This window comes from Cavia porcellus, unplaced genomic scaffold (assembly GCF_034190915.1).
Source record: "Cavia porcellus strain 051 isolate PalLab524CR breed Dunkin Hartley unplaced genomic scaffold, mCavPor4.1 scaffold_10, whole genome shotgun sequence".
In the NCBI taxonomy this organism is placed as follows: Eukaryota; Metazoa; Chordata; class Mammalia; order Rodentia; family Caviidae; genus Cavia; species Cavia porcellus.
Window position 1 is genome coordinate 45,269,812 of NW_026947493.1, and position 12,639 is coordinate 45,282,450.

Here is a 12,639-nt window from a genome sequence, read left to right on the forward strand (position 1 = left end):
TACAATTCAAGAAGTTTTATACTTTTCTTTCATAGAAATCATTGGCATTCAGCAACAATTATATGCTCCTTCTCAGTATTAATTTGCTAAAGGTCCAGTATAAAATACCCAATATTACAAAAGAAAACAAACTACACTGAAATACAATCACCAGATCCTTAAGAAACATATTTGTAATGTAGCAATCTATGTGCTTTTATTATCATTAAATAATTACAGCTAGAGACAGATCAGATGTTTTTCTTTTATAAAAGATCTGAATACTTAATAATAAAATAACTCTAATAGCAGTGAGCCTTTCCAAATAGTATTGTTGTTCACTGTGTACATTCAAAGTCAAGAAATTTCTTAATCCCTTTCAAGAAATTTCTGGGTCCTCAAGTCATAAACACCTCTTATCCAGGTTTAAGACTTTGCCCTAATAAGGCATAAGTTTGGTCCTTCAAATCTGTTTCAGATCGTAATGACCAAAGCTCAAAAATAAAGGAAGCAATAGAAACCCATAAACATCAAATAACTAACAGCGACAAGATACAAAGAACTGATAGATCAATGATGAAGAATTAAGCTATAGTTTTTGTTCACAAACACACGTTAAGTGAGGGGTAAAGGGACAGGCATGGCTGACGCATTCTGTCAGGAGTTCAGGAACAAAAACTGGAGTAAAGTTGGTATCTCATATAGAACTTTTGCTCAGAAAACACTCAATTCATGTGCTATATTTTGGACAATGAGGACATGACCTAGAACACAGTAACAGACTGACAAATATTTATTAAATGTTAAAATTCTAAAAACGGGCAGAAGACTCCAAGATGGCTGTATAGAGAGGTCTTACACACGAATGTGTCATACAAAAGAACAGGGAAAGCAAAGGAAATACTGCATCTTGAGGACAGAGGTTGAGGGAGAATTTTGGAAATGAGCAAGAAAGTGACAGGAACACTAAATAACACAAGGCTGACAAAGCAAGCTGTATAAAGCAATAAATCAAGCTGCAACCTCAACCCTTGATCCCAGGTGGGGGAATCTCACTGCTGGAAAAAGATAAGCAGCAAATAAGGAGTTCTAATTTCCGAAGAACTCCACAGTCTTCAAAACGTTTAAATACAATTTGGAGAGAAGGCAAATCTAAGAGCCACTACTTTGTTCCAAAGAAGGACCTTGGGTACCCCCAGCCCTAGATCCAAAGCTATTATGACAGCTAATGCTTAACACCATCCTGGCTTAGGGACCAACAACTGTTCCTCTAGTGCTACAGTATTGGATCTTTTCACACCTCACAAGGTAGATGTGGACCCCTCAGCATTCATTATCTTCCAGACCAACAGCTGTGATAGCCAAAATTCTGTTTTACTGACATGGGCCCCATGGGAAGTAGAGAAAGTCTCCTCCCTGTGTCACCCACATCTGATATGGAGATCCTGGGTAAAGTTCTACCTGTGCTCTCCATTGCCTGGAATATGACGGCAAGCATCCTAAAACCATTACTGCTTGTACTCACCCTATAGGAACTAAGGAAGTTCTCCTCATCCCACAAATTTGGGATTGAAGTTGCTGGTGCAAAAAACCTTGCCCAAACTTGTTCTTCAGAGCAAAGAGAAAGGTCACCTCAACATCCTGGAAATATCAAAACCAAAATCCTTAACTCCAGCACTATCGTGAAGTGACTTAGAGGTATTTCCACCCAAATCCCTATGTGACATAGAGATATTCCTACCACAAAATCAAGTTTTACTTGTGCTTGACTCATAAGATGTAGAGAACATTTTGTTCATGTCTTCTATACTCAGAAACATGGATAACAGCAACACAAGTCCAAACATTATATATTCCTTCCCAACAGGACCTAACGAAGGGTTCTTTCAGAGCCCACAGATCTGATAGCATTCTTTCTAGTTCCATCTATCCTAGCATGACTTGTACTTGCTTTATGGGAGATGAAGATGATATCATCTGTCTCCTATAGCTTCAGGAAATTACAAGACCCAGTGCCACTTGCAAACACTCCATACAACCTAGAGAAGAACCTCTTTATATTTCATAACTTGAGGTCTGTCATCACTAGTGCCATAGATTCCAAAATCATCTATGTTTGTCCTGTGAGACTTAGGAAAGTTCCATCATGTGTGGCTGCATCAACTCCATGGCCACTGGCATCAAAGCCCAAGTCTCCCCCACCTTCACTTCAAGGGACCTGAAGAAGCTCTTCATCACATCATGTGGCTTAGGGAACCTATGTGCCAGAACCCTTGGTGCCACCTGTACTTCCCCCAAGAGACTGGGAATACTAAAGTAACTATTGTTCCAATGCCATCATTACTCAGCTGTGTGAGGCTTGACAGCACACATCTTTGGAAGTCTGTATGACTGTAAGTCATACAGCTACTTTCCGATGCCAATGAGACTGCACCATTGAGGCACTCATAGACCCTGCTGATACCAGTGACTGCCAAAAAGTGACATAAACCACAGAGACACTCTACTTTTGTGCTCATGTATAATAAAAGACAAAGCTTACACACCCTATATCTCATCTAAATAAAAAAACTCTCTTCCTACAAAAGCTGTCCCAACAATTAGAAGAGGGAACTGTAACATCTAAGTAGGGACACCTATTAGTTGTGAAAACATCTAAATAGGGACACCAAAACATAAAAGGAAACATGAACATCCAGAAAAAAAAATTCCCTGGAAGTAGATCTGAATTTGAAGGAAATATATGAAATGCCTGAAAAAGAATTAAAAAGAAAAACTTTACAAAAACTCAGTGAGATACAAGAGAATTCATATACACTGTGAAAGGAAAAACAGTTAAAGAAAAACAATTGAATGTCTATGAAACTAACAGAACATCATTAAATGAATAATTATTAGCATTATAGGAATTCCAGAAAAAAATGGAAAAGACTTTAAAAAGATACTTCACAAGAAAACGGCAGAAAAATTCTTAAATCTTAAAGAGATTTGCATAGCCAGATATAAGAAACTAGAAATTCAGTAGGAGTCTTACAAGCTAGAAGAGAATGGAATGACACATTCAAAATCTGTAAATAGAATCCTGAGAACCAAAAATACCATCCTTCAGAAATGACAGGGAAATAAAGTCCTTGCCAGAAAAACAGAAACCAAGATAATCCATCATCAGCAGACCAGATTTATGAGAAATGCATAAAGGAGTTTTGTACCAAAAAACAAAAGGATGATATTAATCATCATGAAGCACACAAGTGGACAAAATTCACTAGAAAAACAAATAAAAGATGGGGGAAAATAAGACAGTGAAATTTTAGTATGCTACTTCTCAAAATTAAATAATAAGATATATGGAAAGAGATAGTATGAAACAAGGGGCAAAATAACAGGAAAAATTCATTTCTATCAACCACAATACTGATTAACTGAATTAAACTGGTCAAATGGACTTAAAAACCAAGATTCAGTTATATGCTATCTATATGAAACTTCAATGGTGAAAAGACACATAGACAAACGTGTGGAAAAGATATCCTGCACAAATATTAACAAAATACATGCAGAAGTAGCCACAGGCTTATGAGCTAAAGCAGAAGGCGAAATAAGAGAAACTGTAAAGAGACATTAATAAGGTCAATAAGTACTGGTAAATGGATCAATTCAGCAAGAACATGTAACACAGGACCAACAAATAAACATCCAAATATATAAAGCAAATGTTATCAGGACTAAAGGAAGAGATAGACTGTAATACAGTGATAACTGGAGATTTAAACACCTCATTTTCCTCAATGGATATACAATTCATTCAGACATAAAATTTTAAAACTATGAGTTGCACCATACTACAGAATACAGAGATCTAACAAACATTTATAGAACATTTCAAACAGAAGCAGAATATATACTCTTCACATTAGCACAGGAAACATTCTCCAATATTTCTGGAATGTGATAGAACACCAGTGATACAGAGCAGAAAATTGACAATAGAACAATTGGATTACATAAAATTAACAAGTACAGTACAGGGAATCACGTAGAGTTAAGAGACAGCCTACAGAATAGGGAAAAATATTTGGAAAATGTTTTATTATAAAGAGAAAAAAATAATTGATAGAGAATTTCAAAACAAGACAACAAGAAATTAGAAATGATTAATATAATATATATTGTTATTTTCAAATTAGTTGCTCAGATTACAAGATAAAGGCATGAAAAATTAATAAAAAAATATAAGCACAAACCATTATTTTTAATGAACTAAAATAAATTAATAGTGTAATTATCTTAGGTATTATATATATATATATATATATATATATATGTATATTGCTTTTCATTTTTTTTCTCCTTTCCCTCACCCAAGTTGTTCTTTCCTTTTGAGCAGTTTCTTTTTCTTTCACTATATCTATTGTAGATTTTGATCTTATTTATTCTTTCAGTCTCTTAGACCAGGGAGACCATGTGATATTTGCATATGCAAGTCTTATTTATTTCATTATGAGTATGATCTCTAATTGCATCCACTTACCTATAAAATTCTTGAGTTTATCCTTCTTTATAGTTGAGTAGTATTCCATCGTATAAAAATATCACATCTTTTATATCTGTTCTTCAGTTGATGGGCATTTAGGCAGTTTCCAAGATTAAGCTATTACTAATTGTACTATTGTTACAGACAGTTGAGCTAGTTAAAAATATTATCAGTAGTAAGACAGGGCTAGACCCTGGAAGAAGCCACCACAGAAGACTAAAAGTTTTGTGACCCTGAAGGAGACACACAACTCTTGCTGTGGGCTAGATCTCACAACAGAAGGCAAAACAAATGCAACCACACCCTAAGTAGATAACCTTAGGGATCAGGTATGGATCACCTTGAGAAGCCAGGAGTCACCATCCCAATCCCCTACAGAAAGAACCACTGACCCATAAAGAATGCTCATTTGCTATATGACTTGCTTCCCTATTTGTCCCTGATTTGGTCAGTTTTACCTGAACAAGTAAGCTTATTGGTTGACCATAGCTCTGCCCCACCTCATGCCCATCTGCCTTACGAGTTCCCAGTTTTCCCCACTTTAGATCCACCTCACCTCACGGTTTTACTCTGTAAAATTCCCTAGAAAATACAGAATCTTTGGTAACTCACCTGGGACCCCTTCTGTCTCTCAGGCAGAAGCTTTCTTTCTCTCAATAAGTATTTCTGCTCTTAACCTCCATTGCTCCTAAAATTCATTCTCCAATTTTAGAGAACACAAACTCATACTCATAGGTTGTGAATTTCGTTCCCCTATGTCACTACTATAAACATGGGTGAACATCTATCCCTATGGTATGATAGGGATAGATAGGGATTTTTTAACTCTTCTAGGAAGATATCCAGATGAGAGATAGCTGAGTCAAATGAGACCATTCATCCTAGATTTTGAGGAATCTCTACAATGATTTCTACAATGTTTGAACCAGTCTACACTCCCAAAACTGTGAAGTATTCCTTTTTCCCCATAGCCCTGCCAGAATTTGTTATTGGTTTTCTTGATAATAGCCATTTTTTTCTGGGGTGAGATGGAATCTTAGTGTTATTCAATTTAATTTGCATTTCTTGAATAACTGATGTGGAACATTTTCTTTCTTTTTGTCTTTTTTCCTTTTTAATGGTACCGGGGATCGAACTCATGACTGCCTGCTTGCAAGCCAGGCACTTATGCTGCTGAGCTAAATCCCTAGCCCCGGAACATTTTCTCATAAATTTATTTTCCATTGTATTTCTTCTTTTGAGAAATGCATATTTATCTCAGATGCCCATTTTTGGATTGGTTTTTTGAATTTGGGGAACTTGGTCTTGTGTCTGTTTGGATTGTGACTAACTATTCAATCTAAAATGGGGCAGAACATTAAAGAGATAAAGACAGCAAGATAAGAAAAAGTTTAATGCAGGCACAAAGAAAGTCAATACAGCAAAGGCTGAGCTGGCTCTCTGCAGACCAAAGGTGGGGATTGGCTTGTATAGATTCTAACAGGTGAGGGTTTAGAATAGCTGATGTAAACTGCCTAATTTGGTGAGACTGAGGGGATTGGGCTACCTTTGGCACATGGGCTTTGGCAAAGACTTCTGGGAAGACGAAACCACAGGGGATTCTGGGAAGAAGAAGTTGAGCACCATGATGGCTCAGCATTGGACTATTGCCATGATAACTGAGCAAACCCCAGACAGGGCCCTATCAGTATCAATTCTTTACATGTTCTAGTTAGAAGTTTTTTGATAGGCAGCTAAATTTTTTTCAAACTCATGGCTTGTCTTTTTCATACTGTTGGTGATTTCTTTTGATGTTCAAAAACTTTTTAATAAGATTGATAAGATTATATCCAAAAGATGAGAAGTATAAAACAAAAGAGGCCTTAATTCTGAGAACACTGAGAAAGAAAACCAAAACCCCAACCACTGGAGTCCAGCTTTCTCTTTGGTGAACATGTGGCATCAGGGGTATATAAGTAGCTTCGGTTTGGGGTGGAACCTAAAGGGGCATCAGGGACGCACGGGTTGCCCATTGGTCTAGGTTTGGTGCCATAGGTAAATTCCCAGGGGTGGAGAAGATGGAGTCACAGGTAAATTCCTAGGGATGGGGGAGATAGGAGCTCCTTGGTTCTGCCTCTAAGGCTTCACCAGCTACAGTGTCCTGTCTGGGCCAAAACCCTTTCATATTCCATCTTGATTATTATTATGAAAAGGCATGAAGATTTCCCTTTTTAACTACTTCCTGCTGGCAGGGGGCACTGTACTAGAGTCTAGGGGAGTCGATGGGATGATGGTTGATGCCCAGGTAGATGCTGGTGCCAGGTGTTTTAGTCAGGACAACTTCACTGGTGAATGCACATATGTTAGACTGGAAAAACAAAGAGACAAGATGTTATGAGGAGACATGGCACTGTCATATTTAAGGATCCAAGTAAGGTAAAGGGAAAGGTGCCTTTGATTTAGACATGTCATTATATCACGATGATGGTGAGGTAGGATCATTGTCATGGTGAGGTAGAATTCTGAAAAATAAGTGTGAGGTTAGGAGGAATGAAGTTATGAGAAGGTGATTACTCCCCCATCTGAAAGCATAAAAGTTAAGAGGGTAGGTATGTAAAACTTGTCTCTAGTCCAGGAGTTGAACTGCAAAAAATAGGGGGATCAGGAAAGGCGGTGTCTGTACCAGTATAGGGAAGGTAAGGGCTTAGGCTTTCAGGGATGTCATGTTTAAACAGACAGCTGAGGGTAGAAAGAACTAAGATAGTCATCACATCGAACATTATGAAGACTATCTTACGCATGATGTGGGAGTCTTCAGGAAAGACTGTCAAGAGTCCTGCTGTAAAAATGATCATTAATAGAACGTAAGAAATTAGGAACCAAAGTGGATAACAAAACATGACTTAGCCTGTTAACGGTGGCTGTGGGGCCTTCATGAAACAGAGACCAGTGAGCAACAGAAGATGAGATGACCACTCAGAATGATCAGATTTAGGGCTGGGAGGGCACCTCTTAGCCTGAGTGATGTGAAACCAGGATGGGAGCCCAGCAACTTTGACTGCTGTAGGGGTAGCCAAGTAGACCAGATAGGGGCCACTCCACCTTGGTTGTAGTCCTGTGGGTTTAGAACATTCGAGATAAATTAGATCTCCTAGGGATATGTGAGGATCTGGCTTGGTTTCTCCAGAGGGTTGTGGAAGGCAGAGATCAGCATGTTGTCTCAACAAGTGTCAGAGGAAGGAGAGGACTGGGACATAGTCAGCCAGGAGAGGGAGATTTGGGTAGTAGGAAGATTGTGGAGTAAGAATGGCCTGCCATTTGCGATGCATGGTAAGGCTGTTTGGAGGATTAGGGCTGTGGGGAGAGAAAAAGTAAAGGAAAAATTAAGCTTTTGTAGAAGATCTCTACCTAAGAGGGGTGTGGGACATGTTGGGATTACTAGGAAGCTATGGGTAAAGAAAAGAGTCTGGAATCAGCATGAGATAGGTCCAGTTTGCAAAGGCTGGCTAGGCTGGCCTTCAATGCCCACAACAGAAATCAAGGACTTACTACAACGTCCTAAAACTCCAGGAAGTACCCTATAAGTCGCCCCCATATCTACAAGCAGAAATAATATCTTACCTGAGACCTCCAGTGAGACTTGGGGCTCTGACAAGGTTACCAGAGTGGGGGCTGTGAGCCCTGAGCCCTGCCAATCTTCTGCAGCAAGTCCGAGCAGGTTGGTCAGCGACAAATCTGGCCTTGATGGAGTCTCCTGTGAGGGAGAGGGATTAGAGGATGGCTTACCCGCTCACTGGTGGCTAGGACAGTCACTCTTCCAATGGCCCTTATCATTGCAATATGGACATGGTCCTAGAGGGATGCCAGGGTCAGGGCAATCCTTTTCCCAGTGTCCTTGTTTGCTTCATTTAAAGCATGGTGTGGGCGGGACTCAGACAGCCAAACCTTGTTTTGGATTTCTTGTCCTGGGAGCCCCGAGTGCTACTGCTAAGAGATATTTAGCAAACTTTAATTTTTGAGCTTGCTTTTCCTCCTTTTGAATTTTTTCTCTGTTGTTGAAGACACAGAAAGCTAATTTAAGTAGATCCCCTTGTGGAGTTTGAGGGCCATGTTCAACCTTTTGTAATTTTGCATAAATATCAGGAGCAGACTGGGAAATAAAATAAGAGTTAACAACAATCATCCCTTCATGAGAGTCTGGGTTCACATTAGTAAACAATTGAAGTTTCCCAAAGCTGATTTAGGAAAACACCTGGGTTTTCATTAGCCTCCTGGACCTGTTCTAAAAGTTTGTTATAGTTAATATGTTTGTGAGCAATCTTATTAAGACCCACAATCAGACACTCAATCATTTTATGTAATTTTGTCGAACCTTCACTGTTTTGATAGTTCTAGGTAGGATCTTGTTCTGGAACAGCTGCAGGCCCAGGGTCATTATCAGTGGTGTTCGCCTTATGTCTGTGATCAACTTCTTCTCAAGCTGCTTGCCACAGCTAATTTCGTTCTTGTGAGCTGAGAGTGGTATTTAGAATCACATAAAAATCCTTAAAATGTAAATTATAACAATTAGTTATAAATTCAAATTGCCTGATATAATTCTTTGGTCAACAGAGAAGCTACCTAATTTATGGGTAATCTGAGATAAGTCAGAAAGGGAGAAAGGCACATGTATATTAACAAGTCCCTCACGGCCAGCTTGCTCCCAAAGTGGTAGCAGAGATTGAGAAGATTGCACAGTAGATGGCCATTGGGCAGCCATCTGTCTGGTAGGTGCATGTTAGCAATTATCTGTAGATCAGCCACAAAGCAGCTGCTGGTTACCCTGGGATGAGGAAACACTGGCAGATGGCATCTCACTGTATGCCTTGCAGTGATGAAATTGCTGTCTGCAGCACAATGAACCATCATGTGGTCTGTAACAGGGTGTCTGTTGCTGATCACAAGAGGAGCCACAAGGGGGCTGCCACTGATTGTGAGATCCGTCCCAAGATGGCGGCACCCTGTCACGTGACGGAGGGCCATAACATGTCGAATGTTCCCGGCGCAAGGTGGAATAGTCACACAGCTTGCCAGAAGGAAACAGCGAGCAAGATCTAGTATGGTGGGCTGCAGGTGAGAATGCTGTAGGGGATAGAGAATTTTCAGGAGAATAAGAGGTTGGAGACTGCGAGGAAGCACTAACAGAGGGATTGGAGCCCTGGGAGAGTTATAGGTCCCAGGAGACAGAGGGGAAACACAGCGGGAGATAACTGCAATACAGAGGGATTAGAGCTGCTAGGAGAATTAAGGGTCAAGGGAGGGGAAGACAATCGCATGGTAGGAGGTAATGGCAATGCAGAGGGATTAGAGCTGCTGGGAGAATTAGGGGTCGAGGGAGGAGAAGACGGTTGCACAGCGGGAGGTAACAAGGAATGATTTTGGGGGTAGGTGGGTGGCAGCCAATAAAAAACTGGGGGTACTTCATGAGGAGGGGAGAGTTTGTGGTGCAGCAGAGTTAGCTAAAAGTACCTGGGTGGGAGTACAAGATTTAATGAGAGACAGGCATGTTCTCAGAACAAGGAAAGCTTGTACATAACTGTTAACTGTTAACTTGTCGCTGGGTGGCAGAAATCATACAGATTTTTTGAGAATATAGGGGTCAAACATCCCCTCTCTGGGCCAAGGGTTGCCAATAAGTGGGTAGGTTGGCCAAATCTCCTGGCAGTAAAAAGTTAATTATTTAGTTTTTATGGTGCTTTTAATCTTAAGAGTACATAGGTTGGAAATTAGGCATTGTAAAGGCATCTTTTGGGAATTAGAAAAAATGTTTCCCATGACTAATTCAGGTAAGAAACAAGCCATGGTCCAGAGGGCAAGCTGTCACTTGTTCTGTGGCACCAAACGGTAGCTAGGGTTCCAAAAACTCATATATTCCACTCCTCACTGAGAGGTTTATGAGTGGAGTCCATGTGGGGTCAGTAACAGTTCTGCCCATGAGAGCGTGAAGCTCTGAGGGACATAAGGGTCTCACAGTGTGGGCAGTCTAGAAAACTCTGCCTTGGGCTATCTAAACCCAAAGGATGTGAGAGATTTTTGAGTGTGACTGCAGATTGCCCAAAAAGACCCTGCTCTGGGCTGTCTTAAGTACGTGAAAGCATCACAAACCCACACAAAGGGGGAGAAAACTGACCTGGGGCCGAGCCCAGTGCCAAGAATTCTCTGGAGTTTGCTCACCTGAGATTAATTAGGCCGGTGTTGTGTTTGAGCAGTTGGCAACAAGTCAAGCAGGTCCCAGGAGAGGAAAAGTGGAGAAGTAATCCAGGATGTAATCTGGTTCATGAATAGGCTGGGGACTCAACTGGGTGTGTCCTAGGATCAATCGCCTGCCGATCAAGTCCTGGCACCAAATGATAAGATTATATCCAAAAGATGAGAAGTATAAAACAAAAGAGGCCTTTATTCTGAGAACACTGAGAGAGAAAACCAAAACCCTGACCTCTGGAGTCTGGCTTTCTCTCTGGCAGACACATGGTATCGAGGGTATGCAAGTAGCTTGGTTTTGGGGTGGAACCTAAAGGGGCATCAGGGATGCACGGGTTGCCCATTGGTCTAGGTTTGGCACCATAGGTAAATTCCCAGGGGTGGGGAAGATGGAGTCACAGGTAAATTCCTAGGGGTGGGGGAGATAAGAGCTCCTTGGTTCTGCCTCTAAGGCTTCACCAGCTACAGTGTCCTGTCTGGGCCAAAACCCTTTCAAAGATGAAATCCTGTTTGTTGATTTTTTGAACTTCCCATGCAGTTTGGTTTTTGTTTATAAACTCTCTGCCTACCCATATGTCTTTGTGATTTCTACCTAATCTCTCTTCCAGTAGATTTATTGTTTCTGTTTTAATAGTTATATCTTCAATATATTTGATTAGTACATGGTGATAGGCATGGGTGTGGTTTTAGTCTTTGGCATGTGTAAAGCCAGTTTTCCAGCACCATTATTAAAGAGGCTTTCTTCAAGTGAATGTTTGGCTCTTTTGTCAAAGATAAGGTGGTAGCGTTTGTAGTTGTTTCTGCATCTTCTAATCTGCTCCACTGATCCTCTTGTCTATTTTTTGTTGTTGTTGTTGTTTGTTTGTTTTTCTAGTACAATGCTGATTTTTATCTCAGTAATTTAATCTGAAATCAGGGATTGTGATGCCCAGGATTTCTTTGGCTATTGTGGGTCTTTCCTCTTTACCAAAGAAGTTTTGGAGTATTATTTCTAGATCTATGAGCTGTTCTAATGGTATTTTTATTGAGATTGCATTAAATCTGTATAAGTTTTGACACTATGGCTATTTACACAGCGTTGGTTCTTACTATCTATGAGAAAAGGCTATCTTTCCATTTTTTGGTATCCTTTTTGCTTGTTTTTTTTTTCAGAGCACTGTAATTTTTCATGTATAGACCTTTCACCTGTTTGTTAGATTCACTCCTAAGTATTTCCCTTTTTGGATGCTATTGTGAATGGTGCAGTTCCCTAATTTCTCTGTCATTGAGTTTGTTGATTCTATAAAAGAAATGCCATCGATTTTGGAGTGTTGACTTTGTATGTAGCTTTGCTACTGAATTTAGATATTAATTCCAGAAGTCTTCAGTGGAGCTTTTGGGGTCTTTGTATAGAATCATGTCATCTGCTAATAGTAACAGTTAATTTTCTTTCTTTCCCATCATTATTCATTTTACCTCTCCCTCTTGTCTAATTGCTCTGGCTAATGTTTCCAGATATATACTAAATAGGAGTGATGATAACAGACATCTTCATTTTGTTCCTGATTTTAGAATGAAAGCTTTCAGTTTTGTCCATTTAGTAATGTTGGCTGTTGGTTTATCACAGGTGATTTTTTCTGATTGAAATGAAGATCATCTATTTCACTTTTCTGTAAGGTTTTATCATGAATGAGTGTTGGACTATATTAAAACCTTTTTCTGCATCCACTGAAATGATCATGTGATTTTTTTGGCTTTACAATGTTGATATGGTATATTATGTTATTGATTTGCATATATTGAACCATTTCTGCCTTACTGGGATGAGTCTCACTTGGCCATGGTGGTAATCTTCTTGATGATTTGCTACATTCTGTTTACTAGTATTTTATTTAGAAGTGTTATATCTATGTTCATTAGGGAGATTG